Raw genomic sequence first — 21,725 nt, forward strand, 5'->3', positions numbered from 1 at the left:
CGGGGGTCTACTTGTAAGTTGCCATGGCACGGAGCTGCACGTGACAACTCACGATTGGAAAGCCCAGGTTAGCGGAGAGCTCGCTCCGCTAACCTGGGCTTAAGGCAGGAGCAATGAAGTGGGCTACCCTCTTAAGAACCACCAGGCTCACAGCCGAGCCCGGTGGTTCTCATGATGGGAGAAAATCAGGCTAGCCTCCACTAGCCCAATTTTTCCCCATCATGTGAATAGCCTCAAAATTTCTAAACAATATAATGAAAAGCCAGAGAGCTGTATAATGTATAATTATCAGTTTCAGTTTGTGACTCCTGAGGATGTGGACAAGCTGCTTGGAGCAGTATGGCCTACCACCTGTTCTTTGGATCCTTGTCCAACATGACTGATGTTTGCAGAGATCTGTTTGGAGCTGGCCTAGTTGAGATCATTCATTCCTCACTGAGGGAGTGCAGGATGCCACCTTGTCTGATGGAGGCAGTGGTTAGACACCCTTTTTAAGAAGCCAACTTTGGATCCCCTAGTGAGGGATGATTATCGGCCAGTCTCCAACCTCCCATGGTTGGGTAAGATAATTGAGAGAGTGGTGGCGGACCAGCTCCAAGCTGTTTTGGAAAAAAGTGGTTATCTAGACCTATCAAGATTATCTAGTGTGACTCTGCTGGTTCTTTCTCTCAGTTGCTTTTGATAGCATCAACCATGGTATCCTTCTGGATCACCTGGGGATAGGAGGCACTGTTTTATAGTGGCTCTGCTCCTAAGTCTTGGGTAGACTTCAAATGGTGGTGCTTGGTGACAATTGCTCTTCAAAATGGGAGCTACTATATGCAGTCCCTCCAGACTTCATTCTGCCAACAATGCTTTTTAACATCTACATGAAACTTCTGGGTGAAGTCATCAGGGAATTTGGTGCTTGGTGTTTTCAATATACTGATGACACCCAAATTTATTTTTCCTTGTCATGAATATCAGGAAATGGCATTAGCCCCTTAAATGCCTGCCTACAGGCAGTAATGGGCTAGGTGAGGTATAATAAAATGAAGCTGAATCCAAGCAAGACAGAGATGCTCATTGTTGGGGGGTCACCATCTCCAAGATAGGACAGAACCTCTTGTTTTGGATGTGGTTACACTCACCCTGAAAGAACAAGTTCATAGCTTGGGAGTGTTTGGGGGTCTAGGTCTCTCCCTGGTGCCTCGGGCTGAGGCTGTGGCCAGGAGTGCTTTTTACCAGCTGTGATTGATTTGACAATGCCACCTGTTCCTTGAGGAGAATGACCTGAAAACAGTGGTTCTTGAGCTGCTAATTTCCCGTTTGGGCTAATGCAATACGTTCTATGTAGGGCTGTCTTTGTACAGAAACTTCAGTTATTCCAAAATGTAGCAGCCAGATTGGTCTCTTTGGTATCCCAGAGAGATCACATTATGCCTGTTCTTAAACAGTTGCATTGGCTGCCAATATGTTTTCGGGCAAGGTACAAAGTGCTAGTTATTACCTTTAAAGCCCTGAATGGCTTAGGTATGGGTCACCTGAGGAAGAGCTTTTCTCTACAAGATCCCCATTGCTCATTGAGATAATCAGGAGGGGTCTGTCTTTGGGTGACACCAGATCTTCTGGTGGCCACCTGGGATAGGACCTTCTCAGTTGGGTTCCTGGGTCCCAGCATGTTCCTGCATTGTGGAACACGCTCCCCATGGATATAAGAGGATTATCTTCCTTGGAGGCCTTCAGGAGAACCTTAAAGATTCGTCTTTTTAGTCTGTCTTTTCATCATATTTGGTTTTAATTTAGTTTTAATCTGGTTCAAATGTTTTTATTTTATTTTAATTGTTGCATGTTTTTTATTTTAATGTAAACCACCCTGAGCCTCTCTAGGAAGGTGGTATATAGACTGACTGACTGACTGACTGGATGTTTCTTTTCTAATTGACTGTGTACATTAGGAATAATAAGTTTGTATTCTACTAATGTTGTAGAAGATAAATCAATTTAAGTTGCATTGATGATTTATTCTTTTGTCAGGGATTAATGAGGACATATCAGCCAATTGTTTATATGGCATTAAGAAATCTGTCTCTGACTCAGCATTCACAGAAATAAATCCCTGATGAACCTAGCTTAGGGCAATCCTTATGACTCATCAGGATTTCTTATGTATTTATAACCCATTCTAAAGTGACTCACCAAAAGTTCTCTAGCATCCATCTTACCATGAAAGCTTGTCATCCTTGGAACTCTCATGAATGAAATAGTATCATATAATTATTTAAAAAAAAAAAAAACAGCTTCCTGATGATAGCAAAAACCTCAGCCTTTTAAAAGTCTGCACCGTTAATGTCAAAATGAGATTTATGCATAGAAGTCCCACCTGAAACTACAGCATCATCAGGAAACCCTTTTTTAAAAAAACAGGAGTTTGAAAATTCCCCCACCCCTGATCCATTTTAGACCAGAGCATTTAGGATCTGGATTCAGTTCAGAATGAACCTAAATCAGTTCCTACAAAGTCACTAGTCCTGATTACAATGGGCTGGTTCAGATGTCACATGGAACATTGATTAGAGCTGAGCTCTGTGCAACATCCCTGAGTCTTGGGAATGCACCCTCCCATCTTCATGTAAGTGTCTACTTCCTATCTAAGTTAAAATAAGCCAACATTGGTTGTGTAATCTGAACCAAACAATCTTGGCTTATTCTACCCTATTTGCTTCAAATAACCCGAGATTGGTACCCAAGCTTTGAAGTGAGTTACAGATCTTGGATTATTTGAAGCAAGTAGGTTAGGTTCTGCCTTTTATGATTGACCATCAACAGTAAAGGATCCAACAGTCAAGAAATATGCAACTTAGTAGGGTTGCAATGAAGGCCTTGGAAAGGATATTTAGATGCCATGATGTGTCTACACCCACAAAGATTAGAATCGTTCAGACAATGGTTTTTCCGGTGACACTCTATGGATGCGAAAGTTGGACTTTGAAGAAGCAAGATAGAAAAAGTATTGGCGCTTTTGAACTTTGGTGCTGGAGAAGACTTTTGAGGATACCATGGACAGCCAGGAAAACAAACAAATGGATCATAGAACAAATCAATCCAGAATTTTCACTCGAGGCACAAATGACCAGGCTCAAACTATCATACTTCAGACACATTATGTGAAGATCCAGCTCCCTTGAGAAGTCCATAATGCTGGGGAAAGTGGAAGGAAAGAGGACGTCCAGCAGCAAGGTGGATGGACTCAATAGCGACAACAATGGATGTAACACTGAGAGAACTTAAAGGCCAAGCTGAAGACAAATCATCTGGGAGACAATCTATCTATGTGGTCGCTAAGAGTAGACACCGACTTGACGGCACTTAATCAATCAATCAATCAATCAATCAATCAATCAATAAGGCTAGAATGAGCTGAGATTGTTGGGTTTGGATTACATGATTGATCTTGGCTTATTTTAACTTAGAAAGGCAGGGATAGGAGAAGTGAGCATGCTTTCTTGAGTCTCAAGGATTTTACATGGATCCTGACTCTGAGATCCCATATGGCATCTGTACCATCCCGAAGTGCCATGTACAAGAGCCATGAGATGAAATAACATGCTGTGACCTGCATGCCACAAATGGGAACCAACCCACTGCCTGGAAGATATAGCCATCTTCATTGCCTTGCACCAGGGTCTATGGCAGGGGTACTCAATGTGCAGCTCTCCAGATATTGCTGAACTCAAACTCTCATCACCCCCAGCCACAATCTATTGTAGCTGGAGATGATGGGGGGGGGGTGTAGTTGAGCAACCTCTGGAGATCCACACATTGGCTACTCCTTGTCTACAGGGTCCAATTTGGATGCATTCCAGAGTTTTGATTAATTTTCTAGGACAAAACAAGGAACGAAAATTTGCAGGAAAGGCACAACAGAGGAGACTTACACATGGGAGAGCTTCCACACATTTTTATCTTGCACAGCCTGAATTGGCACATATCTTCACACATACACACACACCACCACCACCACCACCAAAACCCCAAAGAAGGAATTAGCTTTCACCAGGATCTCATTCTGGCAGCTGCTATAAATGTCTAGCCCTTGTATACAGAGCCTGAAAATTACATTCTTTGTGTGATTCATAGCTTGTTGATTCAAATAGCCTTTTCAAATGGAACCATCCTCGTGGTGCCACAGATCATTAGGTAGGAAGCCAGTGCAGGAGCAGAACGTGCCAGCTCAGTTCATTAAAACAGCTCATAATTTAGAGGATCAAGAAAGGAGAAATAAAACCTGTCTAGCCATCAAAATAGGTGAAAGTTGGTAGAGAAAAGTTAGGTTTGATTAGGAATCTGTCATAACTGTGATTGCTGTGCAAGCCAGGTTGAAATTTAAGGTTGTGGCAGAATGGACCTGAGCAACAAAATGACTGATCTGTTAACCCAAATTATGGTTAACCCAAAATGGTACCCTAGCTTCTAGCAGATCATGGGGGTAGATCACAGTAGCAAGGCTGAAGTTGAATCAAGCGAAAAGCAAGCAAGGCTGAAGTTGAATCAAGCGAAAAGTTGAGTACAGCGAAAAGCAAGGTCTCCTGTTTCTCACTGTTTACAGAAGTCAGGATTTATCACAGGGCTTTTGGAAAGAAAATTTTGAAATGCACAATGGTATGTAAACATAAGAACATAAGAACAGCCCTGCTGGATCAGGCCCATGGCCTATCTAGTCCAGCATCCTGTTTTCCACAGTGGCCCACCAGATGCCTCTGAGAAGCCCACAGGCAAAAAGTGAGGGCATGTCCTCTCCTGCTGTTGCTCCCCTGCAACTGGCATTCAAAAGCATCTTTCTTCCAAGGCTAGAGGTAGCCTATAGCCACCAGACCAGTAGCCACTGATAGACCTATCCTCCATGAATTTGTCTAAACCCCTTTTAAAGCCATCCAAGCTAGTGGCCATCACCACATCCTGTGGCAGAGAATACCATAGATAAATTATCCCTGTATGAAGAAGTAATCTATCTATCTATCTATCTATCTATCTATCTATCTATCTATCTATCTATCTATCTATCTATCTATCTATCTATCTCTCATGACCTGGGCACATAAATAGCCCGTGTGCATGCACGGCAGCCTTCAAAATGGCCAATGCAAGCTGGGAGAGGGCCAGAAAGGTCTGAAAATGGGCCAAACCAACCGAGAAAAGACCAGGGGAGGGGGATGCTTCACACACCCCCTCTGAGGCTGCAGTAGCACCCCCTGGAGGCAGCAGAATGACCCGGGTAAGTTTTAAAAAGCCCCGGACCGGCTCTGAGCTAGCCTGGGACATTCGACTCAAGGTTGAGCCGAACTGGGCCAAGTCTGGTTCAAGGGCAAACCCTCGAGCCAGCCCAGTTCGAAGACAAACTGGCTCGACCTTGAGCCAGTTCGCACATCCCTAACCTTAAGGTGTGTTATTTTAAATTTTTATGAAATGCCTAAAATGTGGGTTTTTAAAGCTGCTTTGCTTTAAATGCCTCCTTCCCCCCCCCCCAAAAAATGATTGCTTCAGTTTTTAGGTCTAAATGCATTCTTTTTTTAAGTTTGTGTGTAATGGGTTGGTTTTTTGCAGCTTTGCGTCTTCCTCTGTGTGGGGTAAATAGGTTTGTGTGGCTGCAGGCTAGTTGTTGACTTCAGAGTAGTTTCCTTTCCCACTGCTTTTCTTGGTCTTCAGAAAACCACTATTTTTGGATTCCTGGTTGCTATAAAAGTTCTTCATAGGGTTTCATTGAGACTTGAGAGAACTGTCAAAGAGGTCATTAAAAAAAATCATTAAAAATCATTTTTTTAAAAAAACCATTTAACCGATAAGTTTATAACCTATAAAGCCCTAAACGGCTTGGGCCCTGTGTATTTAAGAGAAGGTCTTCTTTGTTATGAACCCCACTGCACACTGGGATCATCAGGAGAGGTCCGTCTGCATTTGCCACCGGCTCGTTTGGTGGCTACTTGTGGACGGGCTTTCTCTGCTGCTGCCCCAGAGCTTTGGAATGTGCTCCCTGCTGAAATAAGAGACTCCTTATCTCTGACAACTTTTAAAAAGTCTTTGAAGATGCACCTATTCACCCAGGCTTTTAATTAGATATTGCTTTAACAGTTTTATCATTGTTTTAAAATGTTGTTTTAAAAATTTAATTTGTTGTAATGTTTTAACTTTCACTATGCCATTTATTTTGTTTTAACTACTTTTAAAAGTGTTATTGTTGTTGTTATTGTTGTCATTTATTGTAACTGATATTTTAACTTTTTGTTTGCTTATTTTAAACCTCCCAGAGACGTGAGTTGGGGGCAGTATAAAAGTATGTTTAATTAATAAATAAAAATAAAAAATATACCTCACCGACTTAGGATTTGAGAGGGGAGTTGTTGCCCAATGTGCCTTACCTCCCAAACCACTTTGGAGAACCTGGGCACCAATGGGGCCACCTCAAATCCCCAATACTCCCTATGGCAGAAATAAAAATATTTTAAAAATCATTAAAAATTGCCCAAGTGCCCAATTGCTTTGGGGGGTTGATGGTAGTTAGCACTCATGGGTGCTTACCACCCAAACCAGTTTTGTGCCCCTAGGTGCTCTCTATAGGGAATAATGGGCCAGTTCAAATCCCCGGTGTGCCCTATGTAGAACCTTTTAGAATAAGTTCAACTGAGATTCTAATTCGAACAGAACCACTGGGGGGGTGCTGATGAACCCAAACCTGAACCTGGGTGCCTGGTTCAAATTTGAACCGAATGACTCAAATCGGTTTTTTGCACCCCCCCATCCTAAGATTTGCCAGGTCACTGCACAGAATAATAGCATCACAGTCCAGCTCCTGTTGCTGGATCATGGCAGTGACTCACTAAGCTTTGCTTGGCCCCTGTGTGGTATAGACATCATGGCCCAGCACCTGTTGCTGGGCTGTGGTGTTTTTATTCTGCAAAGTGGCCTGGCAAACCTTAGGAAGCTGCTGTGGCTCTTCAGAGTAGAGCCTTCAGAGTAGTCATGGAGGTGGCAGCCTAGAGAGGGAGGTGACAGGATACTGCAGAAGGGTGGAGAGGAAGCAGCAGGTGAGTGGCTGCTAGTGACAAGTGGCCAGTGTTTGTGGAACATGTCTGGTCAATTATAGTTCCACCAGTGCTATGTGGGAGTTTCAGACCCTTAAGCAACTTGACTGGGGCAAGTCTGGTCTTGGAGGATGTCCATTGCTGCTGCTACAGGAAATAGACTTCTGCATGGGCAAAGTTAATTCTGTGGTCATTGGGATCCAAAGTCATGTTATCCGCTGAAATAGAAAAGTTGCTGTGCAATTGACAGCTGTGGGTGAAGAGCAGCTATGCAGCCCTCTGAATCCACAGTTGCTGCAACTCTCACCAATGTGTCATTTTGCTGCTTTCCGAGTGTGGATGATTTATTCAGGCTCCAAATGCTGCAAAGTGATCACTATTACTGCTTTCTTCAGACAGCCTGGCGTGTTAGAAAGAAAGCTGCTCTGTGGAAATGCTTGGCAATGTGTTAAGAGCTTAGGAAAATATCTCATTTCCACCATGTGGCCGCCACTTGTTAAAGGCATCACATACAGTAATGAGACCTGGGCAGTTAGAGGCTCTCTGTAAGGTGGAAATCTACTGGTGTTCCAAGGAGAATGCCCCTCATCCCTCTTAACATAAGAACATAAGAACAGCCCTGCTGGATCAGGCCCATGGCCCATCCAGTCCAGCATCCTGTTTCGCACAGTGGCCCACCAGATGCCACTGGAAACCTACAGCAGGAGTTGGGGGCATGCCCTCTCTCCTGCTGCTACTCCCCTGCAACTGGTACTCAGAGGTACTCTTCTTTTTGCTGGTTCTCTAGTGATGCTGATTGTAAATAAACCACAATCTAAAGCGTTCATTTTACAAATGTCTTCTTCGCTATTTGCCCCAGCACCCATTGAAATACTCCAGAGTATTTCATCTATAGTTGCCACCAACTCCATCTGTAGTTGCCACCATCTCGTCTGGTGGCTGCTCAGGGAAAGGCTTTTTCAGTAGTCACCCTGAGGCTTTGGAACATGCTCCCTGCTGAAATAAGACCTCTCATCAGTGATAGTTTTTTAAAAGACGCTGGAGACACATTTATTCATCAAGTTTTTAAACAAGAATTGTGCTTTGAAAACTGTTTTTAATGTTTGGATTCCTGTTTTAATTTGTCTTATGTCTGTTGTAAACAGCCCAGAGACATGAGTCTAGATGAATGAGACTAAATGAATGAATGAATGATAAAGCAGCAGTTTTCTGTATTAGATTAAAGGCAGACATTGGCCACATTCGCACGTAAAATGAAACTGGAGTTGAAGGCACAAGACATTGCCAAACTTGCATGTCTAAATGGCAGGACACCTCATCCAAACTGCGGTTCCACACAGAGGGCAATCCAAAGTTTTGCTCTCCAAACTCCCATTTGTACCCTCGGGTTGTAGTGAATTCACCCGAGGCTGAATACAGCATTACATGTGAATGCTGAACTACAGGCTGTGTTCTCTGTAATCAGAGTTGAGGAAGGAAGATCTTCCCTCCCTCTGGCTGTGATTGGCTGTGCAGGATGTACTTAATGCAAGAAGCAAGCCCACACAGCCAGTTCTCCCTCCTTTCTGCAGTCTCCCTGACTGCAGAGAGCCTGCTATCTGTCACATCCAAATTCGGACAAGAGAACAGGGGCAGGATAGGGAGTGGAACCACAGGTCTAATTCCATGTTAAGTGAGAATACGGCCATTATGTTGTACAAGTGTATAGATGTCTGTACACTTATACATGTTTTTTGTGTGAATGACTGTACACATGTTCACTTCAAAAGTGAATCTGGATACAAGGTCCCTCAAATGCATGCTACAGAATAGGAAGTGTAGTACTGGATCTGTGTTTGGTCTGGCCTTTCAGGGTTTTTAATTAGTTTTAAGTGTTTTAATGCTAACCTGGTTTTCAGGGTTTTAATTGTTCTGATAGTTTAGTGTTTTTTTAAGATGTTTTTTAATTGGTGTTCATATTTATATTTTTGTTTTAATTGTTATTGGTTTTAATGGTTTCCGTTTTTAATTGTAAACCGCCCTGAGCCATTTTGGAAGGGCGGTATAAAAATCGAATGAATGAATGAATGAATGAATGAATGAATGAATGAATGAACAAATAAATTTAATGTGTGGACAACTGCACCTGTGTACTCTCTAGCCCTAGTACAGATTAAACAGGCTTGGTACAAATGACTTAAGTGCTGTGCTAGATCCTGAAAGGTGATTTCATGCAGCACTTTAAAGGTATCTAGTCAGCAACATACAGCTAGTGCACAAGATATAAACACATTAAATATTTAGCATTCCCAAATGAGGTTGGTCACTCACATGTGATCCATACTAATACAGAAAATATATCAATGTTTTTTTCTTCTTCTTTCCCCCTTGTGTTTCTCACGCAGCTGAGGTTGAATTGGCAGTTATTATATAAATAGAATCTCCAGCAGGGTGCTGCAAAATTCACACTATACCTCAAGCAGAAGAGTTCTGGACTCCCAGCTGTTCTGAAGAGCAGTGTCAGCACTCAAGCCCACAACAGATTTTGGAATGGTGACCTGGGGGTGGAAAGCAAGGATCCCAGAACTTAAAACAGACAGAGCTTAAAACCTTTAATTAGCTGAGAACTGCAGCTAAGGACTAGCTTTTAGGTAAACAAACCCTATCTATATATTTAATTTTCCTGGGTGAGCCTTGGAATGTGCGTCCTGCCGCCCAGCTGATTGGCTGGGTGGCAGAGGCGCCTGATTGGCTGAGGCACACCCAGGATAATTGGTTGCCGCGGTGAGCCCAGCCGCAGAGGTGAGGCAGCGGCGAGCCCGGCCACGGTGGCGAGGCGGCAGGCCAGGCTGCGGAGGCAAAGTGGAGGGCGGAGGGCAGAGGGGGGCCCAGCCGCAGAGGCAAGGCGGCAGCGGGCCCAGCCCTGGCGGTGGCAATTGGTGCGGCGGCACTCGGCCCGGCAGCCTGAGCCCGGCACGGGCCGGCCAGAGACTGGGGCAGAAGGTGGGGAGGGAGAAGAGGTAGCCGGACGCAAAGAGCGCACAGATGCTCTGTGCGCGGTCGGCTAGTATATTCTAAATAGCTAATAAAACCTGTTATGAAGGTAAAATGCCTGCAGGGGAGGGGGTGCTTCCCAGTGTATTGCACTGAGTGTTGTATGTACGACTATCTGCCTGAAAACCCAGCAGCCCATGGGTTAGCAACCCATGGGGGTGGTTGGCACCCTATGTGTACCACACCACCACTCGCTCTGGGCCACCCTGGTGTCCCCCTAGTGGAGTTTATGGGGCTGCTGAAACCTCCCTTAATCCCTATGGGGGGGGACTTAAAGATGCGTAAACTTCAACAAATCACAAAAAATCAGCCCTTTGCCCAATTCCTTTGAATAATTCTGGTAGCTTCCTTGCCCCCATTGGGCACTATCACCCACCACACTCCACTCTGGGCCACCCCTTTCCCCCCAACATGAAGCGATACATTTGCTGAAAACTCCATTATTCCCTATGGGGAAAAACCTTAAAGATGCGTAAACTTCAAAAAATCACAAATAATCAGCCCTTTGCCCAATTCCTTTGGAATCTGGGTAGTGGCAGCCTGGCAGGCACTCATTGGGGCACTACCACCCAACCCACTCTTCTGCCTCTGAATCCATTCCCAGGCTGGCATGCAGTAGCCATAGCAGGCTGGGCTCAGGCTGGCAACAAAGCAGGCACAGGCAATGGCATGGCATCATGGCAACTTGAGGTATGCAATGCTGCAAACTAGTTCTCTCTCTCTCTCTCTCTCTCTCTCTCTCTCTCTCTCTCTCTCTCTCTCTTCAATGAGGCAGAAAGGCAGAATGGAGACTACTAACTTGGCGAATGAATTGAAAACTCCTCCTTGAACTCCCCCTGCCCCCCCCTTGCCCCTTCTTCTGGCCAATGTGGGGTCAGTAAAGAGTGGAAAGAGGCAAAAGAGCCAAAGGGGAACAAGGAGGAAATTGTCAGCAGGTCAGCCCATGCTTTAGTTCACTGATCGGAAGGCTGGAAGGGCGGGAAATTCAAAAAGATGTCAGACACAAAATGGAGACTGGCTCAGAGATCATCACAAAATGGAGGTCTGAAACAACAAAACGTTTTGTAGCCCAAACAGGGACGTTTCATTTTGTATTCAAAACTTTCGGATCTGGTAAATGGGTGTTTCGTTTTGTCTACAAAACACCCAGAATGGGCTGTTTCGGGTATAAAACATTTTGTATCTGAAGGTCCAATATTGTTCTATTCTTCAATCCTTGTCTTCTTGGTTCCATGTAATATTCTAATTTTCTGAGATTGTGGATTTGGGGTTTTCATGAGCTGTACGCCATGATCATCACAATTATAACAAATTAAGGCTTGACTTATCTCGCTTTGCATGTAATGCGTCTGTCTCATATATCAGTTTCACCTTTTAATTTGCATTACTGAAATTAATGGACTTTTGCACGATATTCTAATTTACTGAGTTTCACCTGTAGATGGGTCTTGGGCCTGATCTAGCAGGCTGGTTCTTGTGTTTTTATTATTCATTCCACACCACCATTAGCCAAAAGAAGGAATTGCAGGGAGGGATGCCACAGCAGTCAATGAAACCACCTTGAGACTGATCAGATAGAGCTGATCAGGTAATACTCTCGTCCCTCTAAAAGCTTATAGATTTGCCCTTCTTGCTGGTTGGAGCAACTGAGAGGTCAGTTCTTGCTGGGTCCATTTTGCCTTTGCTACAAAGGAGCTGGGTCTGACAAATATAAGTTGTACACCAAAGGTTCTCAGACTTTGGTCCCAGATGTTGGACTACAGCTTCCATCCTCACCAGTCACAATGATGGCTGGGGATGATGGGAGTTCTAGTCCACCAAGATCTGGGGACCCAAGTTTGAGAATCCCTGGGATACATGGTATCAGGAGTTCAATGGCTCATATGCTGAGCAAGGCAATGAAGGTAGCTGGAGCACCACCCACATCTTTGTGCATTTGTAAACACTGCCAATGGGACTGCACTGCAGGGAAGTTTGGTGTTTTTAGTTAATCCATTCCTTGATCCAGGCCAGCTTTTGAATGGGTCTTTAGTTACTTGTATTCCAGTCCTGAAACAGAGGCGGGGCTAGCAAAAAGCCAGCAGCAAGAGCACTCAAAAGCAGTCTGCACTTGCCTCTCTGTACATCATATCTATTTCATTAAACTATTAATATTACTGATTCCACTCCACTGCCTTGTCCTTGCATACCACAATCCCTCTCCCTAGGATTCTGCAGGCAGCAGTACTAGTTGTAAACCTTCTATGAACGCAACTTCACAATGTGACACTGATTATTTCCTATGTGCATATCCTTGTACATTGTGTGTTCATGGGATACTTATGACGAGGGGTACTTATGCACAGGGGCAAGGGCATTCCTCCATTCTCCCATGTTCCCTTGCAAAGTGTCAGCCAGTGCCTGAGGAATGTCAAGGAAAGCCAAAAGAAGGCCTATAAGACAAGATAAGCTTCTCAGGTGGGTTACACAAATGTCTAAGTAGATTTGATTCTTAAACCCATTTTCACTGAATAATATGGTTACTTTCTATGTGCAAGAGAGCAGAGTGGTGGAAGTTGGCTCAATTCATTGTGCCATCTAGGAAGCTGTGCACGTCAGCTGCAAGAGTCCTTTTCATCACCATCCAAGCATACCTTCTGTAGAGAATACTGTATCATTTTCCAGAAAATGAGACAGGTGCCTGGAGCCATTTCTCCTGCATGTAACCATTAACAACAACAACAAAGGCATTACCATGTAGTCTGGTGTGCATATTATTTTGTGTCACCCACAGTTGCTCTAGTCTGGATTGCTGAAATGTCTAACACTAGATTGGAAAAATGTGTATCAGGTGAGGATCTCATTCCCCAAATCTTTAGTGAAGCTAAAGCACAATAACCAAGTAGTCAAGATAACCAATGATGGTCCTGAAAGGTCTTGAGGTCTTCTCTCATGCAGTGGCTGCTGGTGATCTACCTGGCTGATGGGTAAGAACTACCCAACTTTTCAAGGGTTCTTGTTCAGAGAGGGGCCATAGTTCAGTAGAAAACACCGGCTCTGCATGTTAAAGTTCCAGGTTCAAACCCTGCATCTCCAGGTAGGGCTGGGAAAGACCCCTCCCATCTCGAGAGCTACTCCCTGTCAGTGTGGCCAATATCCCATTGGCCTGATTTGGTTTAAGGTAGTTTCATACGTCTGGGAGGTTTTCAAACTGAAGGCTCACATTCATCCCTCATAACTCTTGACTCTCCTTCCCCCTTTTCTTTTCCTCCGCTTCTACTTCCTGGGTCTAATTTAGTTTGCCAAGTTCCTTGTGATTATGTTACTTTATAAAATGGTATGTACACTTATTAATGGTGACTATTAGCATTGGTACTGATAGTTGATTTCCACAGGATCATCAGTGGAGGGATTATTATTTATTATTTCTTGTTTACACAGTCAGTCAGGTGTTATTGACTGGTTTGTTTTATCCAGACATCGAGTCCTTCCCAAGGACCTGGGATGGCTGAATTTTATCATCAGTACTGTTGGTTATTATAGATATCGTCGCAGAATATAGGCTGTTCCCAGTAAAGTTGCTTTTTGTAATTGGCTGATGGTGATTTCTGTGGCCCCTATGGTGTTGAGGTTCTCTTCAAGTTGTTTTGGATTTATTTATTTATTTATTTATTTTTCTATACCACCCTTCCAAAAATGACTCAGGGCAGTTTACACAGAGAAATAAAAAATAGATAAGATGGATCCCTGCCCCCAAAGGACTCACAATCTAAAAATAAATATAAGATAGACACCAGCAACAGTCACTGGAGGGACTGTGCTGAGGGTGGAAATAGGGCCAGTTACTCTCCCCCTGCTAAATAAAGAGACTCACCATGTTAAAAGGTGCCTCTTTGCCAAGTTAGCAGGGATGCCTTCCAAATTCTTATTTTAGCTGGATTTTGGCATTATGAATTGCCAGGACTTGTTTCTGAAGTGGAATTTACATATTAGAAATCCTCCATTTAAAAAAAAAATTCTGAATGGTATACAGGCATGGGACGTACATGGTTTGCTATAGCTGTCAGTCTCTGGTGTGCTGTTTTGCCATTGCACATCTGTAACACCACAGAAAAAGCAAACTTGATTTGATCATGCCTACACTTATATCAGGTTCATTTTTGTTTGGTACTTTACTCATGGGTAGTGTCAGGCCCCCAATGCAGTTGCGGCAGCTCCCGGGCCGGCTTAGCCATGGCTTTGAGGAATGGGCACATAGCAGGAGACTCATAATGGGGCTAGAGAGAGAAAGGAGTCTGTGCTGAGCCAAGCGTTTGCTCTGCAGCTCAGGGACAGGACCAGAAAGGCAAGAGAGGGTTGAAGTCTCATGAGAACATGGAATCTCGTGAGATGGGATCCCATACTCTTGTGAGACCTGAAGGGGCTGTAAGGAAGTATTTAAAAGCTGGGCCAGTTATTAAATGGCCACAAAGGCTGTGGAGGATGCTGGTGTCCTGTAAAGCTTCCAGGCAGGTGAAGAGGGAAGGAGAAGAGCAAAGCAAACTGCAGGTTGGGGACAATGGAGATTTAGGGACAAAACCTGCCCGCTCCCCTGCATCCTCCGTCACCTGCTGAGGCCTTGCTGAGCCATAGGGAGGAAAGAAGAACCTCAAAATGAGGACGGGAACCCTTCCCTCTAGCCTTGTCGCTTACATGCAGGAATGCATGTGCAGAACAATAACACCCCATACTCTTTTGGATTATAGCCACTTTCTCTCACTGTGCAGCCATTGGATCAATCCCTGGCAGCAGCTCCACATAGGACTGGGCAAGACTGCTGCCTGAAACCCCAGAGAGTTGCTGTCAGTCAGTGTAGACAATACTGAGCCAGATGGACCAAAGGTCTGACTCAGGAGAAGACTGCTTCCTACGTTGCTGTTGTCTGAGAAGGCGATTTCGGCTCCTCAACAGGAAATCTTCCATAAGTCTTGTGTAGCCTTAGGATGTATTTGCCGGTTGGAAAGCAAATGTTGATTGCAGTCCACTGCAAGGGAACAAAAAGGTGTCAAGATGGTTTTGCATTATTTGCTGGACTGTATGATGGTTGATGCAGAAGGTGTACACACAGCTTAACTTTCATAACCTGCTTCTTGCAAGGTCGCTTTTGGCTTACACCTGCTCATCATGACAAAATACACAGCGGGAAACTAACTCATCTTATTACTGTACAAGTGAAAATGTCAACCATTCATGCATCTGCATCTCCTGGCCTAAGGCATAAGGGTCCTTGTGGGTGGCATTCTGGGCTCGTGCCAAGGCTGATTCATATTCTGAGAGTCAATTATTGGCCAAACCATCAGATGATCAGGGAATAATAGGATTTATAGTAAATGTTCTGATTGATCAAGGGGACTGGCTTGGAGTATAAATCCATTATTGTCTGATTAGGCTCCTTTTAATTAAAGCAGGGCTTTAATTCCCTCTCATATTGAGTCAAATGTGCAGGAAAATATATGGATTGGTGCCAAAACCCACAATTGAAAAAAATGTTTATTAGCTGTTAATGTTGAAAGGCCAGTTATATTATTGATCAGAGACCAAATAGAAAGGTTATCTGGCAGCACAACAATAAAAAAGCAAAAGATTCTGGAGTTGTTCTGGTTTAATCATTGCTCTTAAATACATCAAGGCAGACAGTGAGTTTGGGGAGAAAAGTAATTCTAGTCCAGGGAATATGCAGAAAAGAAATTGTTTTTAAAGAAGTGGTAATGTTTACTGAAATGCATGGACAATATTGTCTCTGTGGGTGGGCACTATAGACATGGCATATATACTTCTGGCAACATGATTTGTAGCCCTATAAAAGGGCATTTACAAGGTTGGGCTAGTGCTGAGCTGAAATGCCACCCCCCAATTGACTTCAACGTCCTCTTGCTATCTACAAAATTGGAGGCAGATTTTCCAGCGAGGGAGAGAAAGAGAAATAAATGCTGTCAGGCGGCAAGCACTGCCTGAAATGGAAGGGGGAGAGCTCGCTCGGCATGGTTGGAGAAGAGCCCACTTGGGGTTCCCTGGAGCCCGAACCATGCCTCCCCTGCAGGCTTTCCCATTGGCAGCCCAGGTTCTTTGAACCCGTTTGCACAATGGTGGCTCTGCCCCTGGTTCCCTCCTTGGCATCTCCAGATAGGGCTGGGAAAGACTCCTGCCTGTAACTTTTGAGAAGCTGCTGCCAATCTGGGTAGACAATTCTGAACTAGATAGACAATAGTCAAACAAAATAGTTGTTTCTTTGTTTTAAGAGTTTATATGCCGCTTTTCATTAAAATAATCCCAAAGCAATTTACAATATAATCAAAACAATGCAAAATTAAAATAATATGAAATTTTTTATGTGGTAAACATTACTTATTATTCAATGCTAAATTAAAATAAAGTAGTGCACAATAAAAAGTACAAATATTCAATTTAAATATAAAAATAATGCATCTCTCTTTAAAAGTGTAAAGACATATTCAAAATAAAACAATAAAACAATAAACATAAAGAAGAAGCAACAAAACAAAACCAAAAGCCCAGTTTTCTCATATAAAAGCCTGGATATAGCAACATTTTTACTTGTTTTCTAAAAACTGTGATGAAGACTGAGGAGCAGATGCCATACTTTGAAACAATTCTCCAAAGGAGCATGTTGCCTCTTCTCTTCCAAAGGAAGAGGAGGGCATAAGGCTGCTTCCTGTGCTGAGAGAGCAGGAAGTTGGCTGTAACCTAGTTGACTAGTTTCTGAAATGCAGGGAGGAAGCTTCTGTGCATTTGATACTGCTCTGTGCAGAAAAACTATTAATGTGCAGTAACCAGGAACCATAACCTGTGAGTGGGTTGATATCCAGGGGTATTGAATATACAATCATGCATAGTCAACAGGAAAAGCAGTGTCACCAATACCAAACTGAGGAAAGCAAATATTGTCACACGCAATGTGTCTCTCTCCCACCTTCTAACACACCTCAGGAAGGCATATTCTGGAATAAAACACATGCAATGTTAATATAGACCATTATATAGCCAATGCCAAGTGATAAGATTTCAAAATTATAAGAAACTTCACCAGAATAACCCACCCCCAAATCATCCTGTTTCATGCCTAAACCCTTCAGCACCTTCAAATGTCGCCAAAACTGCTTCTAAGAGAATTTTATTCTCCAGCTCTATCTCAAAAGGTTTCTAGTGCTGACTGACCTGTTCCAGTACTGAACGCCCTGAATCCACCCATCCTGCTTCTCTAGACTCTGAACCTTAGAATCTTGCCTGTCTCACCATGTGCCTCTTGATGGTGTACTAAATCATCTGCCTTCCCACTCACAAAGATAAGGGGTTTTGCTTTTGTTTTTGCCAAGTGGATAGAGATGTAGTAATGACCTTTGCAAGTGCTCAGTTGAATAGTAGTCTCTCTCTCTCTGCTCATTTCAATGGCAATGCTGTTGTTTTTCCCTCCCAAGGTCATTTCCTGAGTGCTGATTTCTGCCCCAACTCTGCAGGTGAATTGCCCATTCAGGAAACATTCACAGTCATTAAGAAACATTAACAGTCTTCTGTCAAAGGCTTTGACCGCTCATAATCACAGCGATCAGGCCAATCAGATTTACAACACAGACACTGGCTCTTTTCTCTCTATTATGTCCCTACTTGAGAGGCTTAATACTTTTGAAGATACTCAAGGCTATAAATAAAAAATGGTACCATCAGTCTTTCCTTCAAAGGTGGTGGGGATGGTGATTTTGCCAATAGCTGGTCCTGTGATTAGGACATCTCAAGTGTACAATAGTGCAGAATGCTATTTTTTGAATGCACCACCCCCTTTTTGTTGATGGCAGCCAAATGAACCTGATAGGCAGAGGCATGAGATGTCTCCATTTTCCAGTCTGAAATATAGGGAAATGCAGATGTACAGTACTCTTTTGCGGGGAGGGAGACAGCAAATTCTAACAGCTGTTTTAATGATTAAAAAAACACAAGGATGGTCATGCTAGTATTAGTGTTGTCTGGTACATCTCTGAAAGTTTGAAACATTTTTTAAAAACAAACAAACCCCAAAGTTAAACCGACTGCCAGAAAATAGCTGCTGAAATAAACATTTATTTATTCATGCAGACACTGATGTATCTGCCTTTAAGTTGCTGCAAAGCTCTTTTGCTTTTAGGATGTGGAGAGCCAGTCCTGTAATAGCAAGAATGAATTGCCCCCTGTGCTAATCAGGGTTCACCTTGGTATGCATTTGGATGGGTGAGCGCATGTGAGCACTGTCTGCTGTTTTAAAATATTCTTTTTAGGGGATGAGGCCATAGCTCAGTGGTAGAGCATCTGCTTGGCATGCAGAAGGTCCCAGGTTCAATCCTGGGCATCTCCAAACTTGGAGAGCTTTTGCATTAATTGGCCTTTGCCTTGTGATCTACCTCAGAGGGGTGGCTGGTCAATACAAATACCATCCTCTTCTTGTTCTTAAAATGCTATTCCTCTGATGACTCCCCAATGCTCAGATGGCAGAAATATCTACCAAAGTAAACAGGGAGGCTTTCCACATCCCAAAAAACATCAATCACATTGGATGTTCTAAACATTTCTCTCTCTTAACAATTTAGACCAGGATCTCCCTCCATTCAACCATCAATGCCTCAGGGAGGCTGCAGGCAAAGGAAAATGGAGTGTAATAATTAGGAATGCGGGCATTAAATATTCACAGTACATGAGGCAAAGTAAATCTATCAAGCAAAAGGACAGAGAATTATATGCTTTTACTGAAACTTTGCAGAAGACTTATGGTTCCTCATAACTTTCCCCAAAGAAGTTTTAATCCGTAGACCTCACATACCTGACTAACCCTAACTGTGGAAGGGTGAAATGTTTTCCACTTGGCAGTTGATTCAGTAGTATTTATTTTCTTTGTCAGAGGAATGGAGAGACCTGTATTCTTGGGTGGGAAGGTCTTCAATCATATCTTGACACCAGTGGCTTTAATCTTTCGTCTTTTGGACAGAAGGTCTTGCTTGAATAGGATATTGAACAAAAACAAAAGAAAAAAAAGATCTCTATGGAGTAGAAAAAGAGGACAACTTCTTTTTATCATGTAGTTTTAGAATGTCAATTTAAGTCTTGGATGCCAGAAAAATGGTTCTCCAACATAAACCAGTCATTTTTCTCTACTACAAATTGTAAACTATAGACAGCTGGAGCGGCTAGGTTGATGGGGGTCATAACCACTGTTCCCTCTTAACAGGGATTCTCAGATGTTGTTGTCTACAACTCCCAGAGTTTCCAGCTGCAATGGCCTTTGGTTGAGGATTATGGGAGTTGTCTACAACATCTGGGAATTTCTGTTGCAGGGAACACAGGTCATAAGGGAATTCTGGTAAAGAGAATTTTTGGATGCACAATTTTATCTATAATATAAAGCTGCTTGGGCATGACTGACTAACTGATTCACTCAGTCACTCACTCACTGACATGAGACTCCCAGACCAAACCTGGTGTTTTCATAGGTAGGTTCCAGACCTTGCAAAAAAAAAACAAAACCCAAAAAACCCCTCAACACGTGGAAAAATCTATTACGTTCCTGGAAAATCCGGAGAAACTCTCCAATTGGAAAACATAGGGAATGAGCCCTCATACAGATAGCAAAAGTCTAGAGTCACAGAGAGCTAAGATGTTAAAAAGCTTGCAAACTGCAAGCCCTCACTGAGTCACTCACTGATTGACACGGAACTCCCAGATCAAACCACGAAATATAGAAACATGACATTTTTTCAGGTCAGCTCCAGACCTTGGACAGACTACCAAAACCATCCAAAACCCTGGAAAAATTCATTAATGTCCTGGAAAACCTGGGGAAATTCTCCTATTGAAATGCATGGGGAATGAGACCTCATAGAACTAGAAAAAGAAGCTGCTGGAGCTTTCTGGGGGCTACCAGCAGCTGTCGTCCTCTCCCCAAAGGCAGAAAAGGCAAAGTCCCCTTATATATATTTTGAAAGTCCCTCCTTCTGCCTCCCCCCTCCCTTGTCCTTCCCCCCCAGGCAATGGAGGCACAGTTGCTCATGCCAACCAAAGACTTGAATGATAACAAAGAAGCAAGGGGATTGCCAACCAATCAGTAGTCAGTGCCAGAAGACCAACCACAAGTTAAAAGAACAGGCTACAGAGTGACAGTTCAAACAGACGAATCAATTCACATCTAATCAGGGTCGATTTGATGCAACCCCTAGAATCACCATTGAAACCAATGCTGATTCAATTCTAGGTCGAATCGGTCAAATCAATCTGCTTCGAAAAGAATCAAATTGCCAACTAATCACAATGCACATCCCTATCTGACAGACAGTGTAGACAATACTGAGCTAGATGGGCCACTAGTCAGACTCCCTATAAGGCAGCTTCCTATATTCCTGTGTTGCTCCCTGCCCCTAGTAACTCTATCTTGTGAACAAAGCCAGTTTCTCTGTCTCTATAGCCCCTACTGAATTATATCTGTGGAACTTGGTTAAATGTGACATGATATTGGGAGAGTGGTATGGAATATTGGGGGCCAGCTTTTATATCAAGTGAGTTCTACATAACCCCACCCCACCCCACCCCCGCCGCCAGCAGAAATCTCTCTTGCTTCTGGTTTCTGCAGCTATCAAAGAGAGCCAATGTTGTGTGGTGGTTAGAGTGCTGGACTGAAAGTGGGGACATCTGGGTTCAAATCCTCAATGAGCTACAAATTTCACTGGGTGGCATTGAGAGAGTTACTGTATCTCACAGGGTTTTAAATAGGCTGCCCTGAATTCTATGTAAGGAGGGTGGGATAAAAATAAAACAAGGAAAGACAACTGCTCAAAGGCTGCACATCTCCCACAGAGCATAGGTTCTGCAACAGAATCACTGGGGCCCATCTATTTCTCCCACTTCAAACTGCTAATGAAATGTTAGGGAAATGTTATCATAATTTTTCCTGGAGTTGAGAGGAACAGACTGTAAGATAAACACCGTCTTGTGTACCCACGCTTGGTCTGCTATGCAGTACCTGCAATTGTTAACAAAAAATAATAATAGTTTGTCCAGGAGTGCTTTCCTGAATGCCAAGTAATTCACAAGAGCTGTTACAGAAGAACCATTAAAGAAGAACAATGCTGAAAAGAATATTGCCTTAAAGGAAAGCACACACACACACACACACACACCAAAGGTTTGGGTTTGAATAGTATAACTCAGGATTTTTATCAAAGTCATCTTCCTTAATCACTACTTGACAGTGATTTACAGACCTTCCTGCTTTTCATTTCTTTGGCTTGTGGGTGTAGTTTTAGGGGCTGCAGCTGAGTGGCAAACCACCTGCTTAGCATGCAGAAGACCCCAGGTGCAATCCCTGGCAGAACCTCCAAGTAGGGCTGGGAAAGACCCCGGCCTGAAACCTTGGAGAGCTGCTGCCAGTCAGAGTGAACCCAAAGATAGATGGACCAATTGTCTGAAACAATGGAATGAAAAAGCTGCAATGACTGAGATGCCACTTTCTGCCCTATTTAACAGACCAGTATAGGGATGTGCAAACAGGTCTGATGTCGAAGAGGTTCGAAATCAAACTGTTCAGTTTGATGGCCCAATATCAAACTGACCCCCCCACCCTGTCCCTGGTTCAGTTTGGTA

At 43.4% G+C, this 21,725-nt stretch overlaps 1 long non-coding RNA gene and 1 other non-coding gene across 2 annotated transcripts in view; both read left to right on the forward strand.

The window, feature by feature from the left end:
• The window catches only part of LOC128322804 (uncharacterized), an 87,646-nt gene that overhangs the window by 53,824 nt on the left and 12,097 nt on the right, over positions 1-21,725 (forward strand). The gene's annotated exons all lie outside the window — the stretch shown is intronic.
• On the forward strand, positions 18,376-18,453 carry TRNAA-GGC (transfer RNA alanine (anticodon GGC)). Its single transcript has one exon. It is a non-coding gene; the product is annotated as a tRNA-Ala (tRNA).

This window comes from Hemicordylus capensis, chromosome 4 (assembly GCF_027244095.1).
Source record: "Hemicordylus capensis ecotype Gifberg chromosome 4, rHemCap1.1.pri, whole genome shotgun sequence".
Lineage (NCBI taxonomy): Eukaryota > Metazoa > Chordata > Lepidosauria > Squamata > Cordylidae > Hemicordylus > Hemicordylus capensis.